General features: G+C 32.1%; 1 long non-coding RNA gene across 5 annotated transcripts; it reads left to right on the top strand.

Moving 5' to 3' along the window:
* Positions 1-2,498: 2,498 nt before the first annotated feature.
* Positions 2,499-6,091, top strand: LOC139840344 (uncharacterized). 5 transcript variants are annotated; one of them, XR_011757364.1, is made up of 6 exons: positions 2,499-2,667; positions 3,026-3,128; positions 3,684-3,821; positions 3,974-4,040; positions 4,141-4,907; positions 5,824-6,091. It is a non-coding gene; the product is annotated as an uncharacterized lncRNA (long non-coding RNA). The 5 variants fall into 5 exon arrangements; XR_011757363.1 differs by having other exon boundaries at positions 3,974-4,362; positions 4,825-4,907; XR_011757361.1 differs by having other exon boundaries at positions 3,974-4,362; positions 4,468-4,907.
* The last annotated feature ends 779 nt before the right edge of the window (positions 6,092-6,870 follow it).

Below are 6,870 nucleotides of genomic sequence, written 5' to 3'. Positions count from 1 at the left end.
GGCCGAAGTCCAGACTCACTAATGCATCCTAACAACTATCAGTTAGACACACTAATGCAAGACCTGGTTCGCTAAGACCACCGCTCTGATACCAACTGAAACACAGTGGGGACGCATTCCACTCAGTGCCTTTCCAGCTAACCGCTTGGTGACCACTGAGCGTACCTCAGAGACACTGATTTTACAGCCCTGCCTCTTGGCAAAGCCAACCATAATCGGATCGCGAGGAGTAAGAGCCAATGCTTCGTCACAGGTAACACTGTGAGAACCCCCTCTACGATTAAGCTGATTAAACAGCTTAAACCAGCTCTGATACCAACTGAAACGACCCGTCCATATTACTATAAACGCAGTACGTTATTCATTGGTCCCATAGCGAGGTATTTGACCTCTATATGATAAGTTTTAGAAAATATTGCATTCGTTTCATGAAAAGCACGCCATTATTATACATAATGCATGTTTTAAACAAGTGGACAATTATTTAAGAAATAATCCCCATGATACATCGTTTTCCAAATACTACACACGTGACATAACAGTCGAATATAATACATGACAAATGTTTTATTGAATGCAACATTTCATTTAAACAAAAGCATGAGACTCCATGCACAACTTGCTCAGATAATGCAACAGCGGAAGAGTTTCTTAAGCACCTGAGAATAAACATGCTTAAACAGTCAACACAAAGGTTGGTGAGATATATAGGTTTAACATCGATATAAATATAGACCACAAGATTTCATAGTTATAAATATATGTACACTCGCAAGTGTATAAAAGTATTCTATAAGTTGTTGAGCGCTTCGGTAACCATACTTAACCATTAATGTAACATATTCCCTTTATTATGAAATCTCCCTACACTGTACCAAGTGTAGTAAAAACGAAGTACTATGCAACCGTTTACGATACTAGAGCGACTAGCCCGGTTGGGGTTGTCAAACCTGATAGATCTATCAATAGGATTCGCGCTTACATACTCTTACAACATGTAAATATTAGTTACCAAGCTATTAGGGAAGATATGCAAGGTGGTACAACTCAACGTAGAATATATTTTAAGTACTTGTGTCCATGGCGTAAAACATAAAATGCATGTATTCTCATCCCAAAATATTTTTAGAGTTTAAAAATGGGACTATATACTCACGGTAGTAAAGATATACTAATAATAAGTTTTCAGCTTATTAAAAATATGGCCGTCGTCCTTGGATTCACGAACCTATAACAATAATAATGATTCAGATAATAATACGACATGTGAATAAAATAAAACAAGTTCATAGAATACTTATATATATATATATATATATATATATATATATATATATATATATATATATATATATATATATACATATATTAATTTTTAACATTTTTATGTTAGTAGTCCTTTGTTAGTAGTCCAAAATAGTCCGAAATGTCCAACAGTCCAATAATCGGTATATATATAATCTTAGAATTACCCCACGACGTATTGTATACGTATTGTATTTGCATCAACCCAGAGACGTATTGTATACGTATTGTCTTAGAATTTATCAAAACGTATTGTATACTTATTGTCTTAGGATTTATCAAAACGTATTGTATACTTATTGTCATGGAACGTACCAAGATTATTATATATATATATATATATATATATATATATATATATATATATATATATATATATATATATATACACAATCTCGGAATTAACTAAGATTATAATATTTTGTTATACTAATGATAACATGTCCAAATATATATAGGATATAGGAAAAGTTAGCAAGGATATGGTTAATATAGTTTTTATAATATAAATTTCGTCCATACAACGTTAATTTTAGCAGATTTTGTTTTGCTCGCGAAATATTCATTACAACTCCGTTTAAAGTGAATCAAATTGCTATGGATTCCTTAAGAAGTTAATTTTTCAAAAATAATTCTAAAAGTTCAGCCCATGTAGTAATTTTTAGAGCTTTACCCTCTTTTGGTGTCGGTGGACAGATTTGGAAGAATCCCGACATCCACTCAATATATGATTTTTGATAAAATACTTCCACTTTGTCTAAAATCATGAAAACAATACTGGAAGTCTTATTTACATATATTAACATATTTTCAAAGTCTTAGCTTCGAACTTAAAGTCTAAGATATGTTTTTAATTCTCAACCCAAAACAGCCCGCTTTTTACCGAATGGAGATTAAACGATATATGTTAAGTTTCAAGGTGTTCTTCATATGTACAAGTTATAATTTCTTATATTAACTTAATCTATCTATATTCTATATAATAACAAAGTTGATTTTAGCTAATCAACATTCAAAAATTTAAAATGGAATAAAAAGGTCCATTGGATTAAACATCATCTTTCAATAACAACCACTAGATTGCTTGATCACTCAACAATTATCTATTTCCTCAATTTCAATTGTTATTTGACAAAAATACTCAAAACTAATCCCCTAACAGATCAAAACACGGGGTCGACTAAATGAAAATCAGTAATCACTTTCAACTATTCTAATCAACACCTATTTCACGATACACTCATCCAGACATGGCGTAAGATTACTGATGACCTTTGGCAGTTTAATATCGATTGATGCCAACGTGTTGGTGAAGAAAAATTAATTTCTTATATGCGTTTCAATCTATCATTGTTGCCAATTGTAAGTCCCAATTATAATTAGGTTTTCCGATTTTTATTGTCAGTTATTTGATAAATACTAGGAGATTAACACGATTTTATCAATACATAACTTTGATTTCAATCGGTGTACAAAGTTTTCTTATATCTATAACCCTAACATTGAAACCCTAAAGTTGAACGGTTGAATTCTACTGATTAAAATTGTAACCCTGGATTATACAATAATCTAGGTGTTTGTTCATAAATTACTTAAGATGTTAATAGTGCCGAATAGTGTTGTTACTTCTCTTTTTGCCTAATGCAAAAGTTATTAATAATGTTGTTGAATTCAATACGTTCTTTTCCTAATAATAACAAATGAAACTTTTGGTGTTTAGCTTATTATGTAGATTACTGCTGTTGAACTCCATCTCCCTACTATTAACATTTATCATGGATCATGGATCGATTCAATTAATCAATATTGTGAAAATGAATGAGGTAGTGTTCACTGTCCTATGTATTTGTTTGGTACTTATTGAAGTTCTATTTGCTTAATGTGTAATTTTTTTTTTTTTTTAACGGCAAGATTGCATCAGTCCGGACCGAAGCCTAGTCATCATTTGCACACACACACGCGTTCGGGCAGGAAACCCGAACCACGATCACAGGGATCCGAACCCTTAAACCATCCCGAGGGGCAGGCGGGCAGGACCTTAGTCCCGGATCGGGTCGGTAAAACCTTCCCTTTGGGCTGACCTCAATGGAGCCTATTTCAGTCCATGTTTAATTTGGTCATTCAGAAGCCAGGTTCGAACCCTGGACCTCTTACCCGGCGAGGGTGTTAAACACCACCGCGATACCACTCAGGCAAATGCCTCGGTGGTTGCTTAATGTGTAATTATTAGGTTCAATTTGCTTAATTTATATTAATAAGTAGACCTTATACACTTATACATATTTTCTTGAATGTTCTTCATTTTGGTTGATTTTGCTTCATTTTTGGTCATATGGATTTTGTTGGTACTTATTTGGTTTTCCGATCCATATGTGCAGGTACATGTTATATGGTGATGTGGGTTTGGTTGGTACTTATTTGTTTCAATTTATAATATAAAAATTCCACAAATGGCTACTGAACCATGGCACATCTGATCAAGAATCATGTCGTTGTTCCAGAATTAGAATGTGGAGGTAATCACTTACTATGGTTCCACAAAACAGATGTTTCTGTGGTATTTTTTATATTTATATGTGGATTGGATTTCTACATATTTAATTATACCCCTATTGTATGATACTATTCATGTTTTTCAGTTAATGAAGGCGGTTAATATGTTTTGCAGCGTATTCCTTGTCGTGACTACGATATGAAACTAAAGTACTGAAGTCGCATCAAGTATTTTTCGACTGGTAGCGTAAATAGTTCTAATTTCACGTTAAATCTATAATGTACTTTGATCAAATTTTTCTACAAGTTTATGATTTGATACAAGTCTTTGTGGTGATGGAGGGTCGCTCGTGGTATTTAGTATTGGAGGCATAGGTACGCAAGACTGAATCGTCATCCTTATCAGAAATAAAGCGGATGGATTTCGAGGTTGTTTCGATCTCTAATGGAAAAGAAGAAGTTGTTAAAGCAGCTAACATACTATTTAAAAAGTATTATGTGGATGGAGATTCCAAAGAACCGTTTTTAGTGAAACCTACTTGACTGAGGCACTCATGACCCTTGGTTTGTTGCTTCTTTAGTGTTTTTTTGTTTAAATCCTTATATGTATATAGAAGAATAGTAGAAGTATTTAATGATATCTTGTGTGTTACCATGATTTACTATTAGGTGCTGTAAAGCCATATCCCGATCTTATACTAATTTATGGTCATGCGAGGTGCCATCTTGGTTTTCGAGCATGGCGAATTCGTAACACCGAGATTGTGCAAGCCTACTTTATCCTTTTGTTTTCTGCTTCCATGATATAAGCTCATATTTTTTGTTACGATTATAACTAAAATTTTGTACAAATAATTTTAAAACTTGACTAAAATCGTAATGTGCAATTTTCTTGGAAGTTCCAAAATTGAAATTATTGCAGCTTTTCATGGAAGTTGCAATGTTCAAATATTTGCAATGCTAAAACTTCAGCATTAATATTCTGAGCTACCATACCTATTGTTACTTGACTTTTTAATAATGCAGACATATGAGACCTCTGAAGTACAAGAAATGCGGCTTGATTCTGAAAGCCATTCAAAGGTTTACTAAAGTGAAGTAAAACTACGGTATGTTGACTGTATTTGTTATTTGGAGATAAAGTTTATATGTGTATGTTAAGAGCTCAATACTTAAAGAGACACATACCAGAATCACATTATTATTTCACCATTTTGTTGTGTTAACTTTGTTTTATCTCAAGCGAGTAATATTAAAGAAATTTTCTAAGAGAGGAATATGTCAGATGGTTCGAAAGGGTAAACAACTGTCCGAAATGAATTTTCACTGCGTATAACCTTCTGAATCATTTGATTAAGTAGACAAAAGGCTTTGCGGGTACCCCAACCCAAGAGCTAAATAACTCACTTTGACGTGAACCCATTTTGACACGTTACCCAACTTTCTTATTTTGCCTCCTCTAGAAAGTGGCATATAATGAACATAAAAAATGAGGTAAATTTTTTTTTTGATATAATGATACTTATATAGAAAAATGGGTTTAGATCAAAATTGTTTATCTAGGACAAATAAAAAGTAGGTGGGATGACCCGCCCATACTGACAACTTCATGTTTTTTAAAATCTTAAATGACTAATTTATGGATTTTGATCATGAAAACTGCTATATTACTGCAATACTTTGTTTTAGTAAAGCAGTTCTAAGGGTAGTAAAGCAGTTCTAAGGGTGCTAAACATTTCACTACATGAGTTGATAATTGCAGCAAATTTTAACCCATTAGGCACATTGCCCCTATTTGTCATGCTTTTTTGAAATAATAATGAGGGTAAAACTGCACTATCACATAAATTGGTTTTATTCCTCCTCCTTGAATCAAATACTCTCTTTGTTTTATATTTTGATCCAAGTAGTACTTGCTAGAAGTTAGTTTGTTCTTATGTCACTAAAATATTCTGATAAGAGTTTATTTCAATTAAAGATATCCTAAATTTCTACTCACATTTTGTGTATTTTTGTGTCCAACAGGTTCTTAAGATTCGAGTACAAGAGATGTTAGATGAGTTGATGATATTAGAAGGAGCATATGTAATTGTTACATTGATCAACTTCCTTCTATAAATTATTCACTTTACAGTGGTATTAAGATACGGTTGTGTGTTGTTTAATAGGAGTATCTAATAGAGGAACTATATAGGTGGACCGGTTTTCTTTAGTTAGTTCAAGTGATATCGAGTCTAAATGTTAAATGTGTCAAATAATGTTTGATTTGTATATGTTTTCTTTGTTGGAAGCATACAGAGTTTTTCACATTTGTATGTTTACTGAGGTTTTTGCTTGTTGTTAACGTTATAACAGATTTTTTCGCCTTTGTATCTAGCTAAGTAACACGAATTACTCTATATCAAGTTAAAATGAATTACACAATACTTCACCATCATTAATCAAAATATGTAGAGGCATGACAAATTTCGCTACATCTTGATAGCTTACATCAGCTTTTATGTACAAGCCCGCGAAATCGCGGGTTATAAACTAGTATAACATCATAATACATTTAAATAAGTGTTATTAGAGTTAAGTTAGAAAGATTAGATTAGTTCTTCAAATAAGTTTAAAATCAACTAAACTATGTTCTAGTTTATAAATTCTTATATAGATAGCTATAAACATATGAATTGAACAAGAATTTAGGCAAGGTTAATACCTTAATTTTGAAGCTTGAACTTGCTAGAAATAGATGAAGAACAAAGAAAGGAATACTAGAACTAGAGAGAGTATGTGCGTGTAAGTAAACATGAAGTAAAAATTAGAAAATGAAATGGTAAAAATTTGATCAAATATGATGTCTTTATATACTAGTTGTAATTTTTCATTTTGTAAAAAATATTTAGTATAAGTTAAAAACCATTAAGTCATGCATGACATATTATTCCATTATTGAAAATTTCTATTGGTATATACCAATTGTAAGTACTTCTAGAAGCTGCGTATAATACACGTATAAATACCGTATAAATACGAGTAGGATTCTTGATGAAATTGAATGGGAATATGAGTATAGCTATCTTTGTT

Source organism: Rutidosis leptorrhynchoides, chromosome 4 (assembly GCF_046630445.1).
Source record: "Rutidosis leptorrhynchoides isolate AG116_Rl617_1_P2 chromosome 4, CSIRO_AGI_Rlap_v1, whole genome shotgun sequence".
Classification (NCBI taxonomy): domain Eukaryota; kingdom Viridiplantae; phylum Streptophyta; class Magnoliopsida; order Asterales; family Asteraceae; genus Rutidosis; species Rutidosis leptorrhynchoides.
This window is presented reverse-complemented; position numbering and strand designations above follow the sequence as displayed.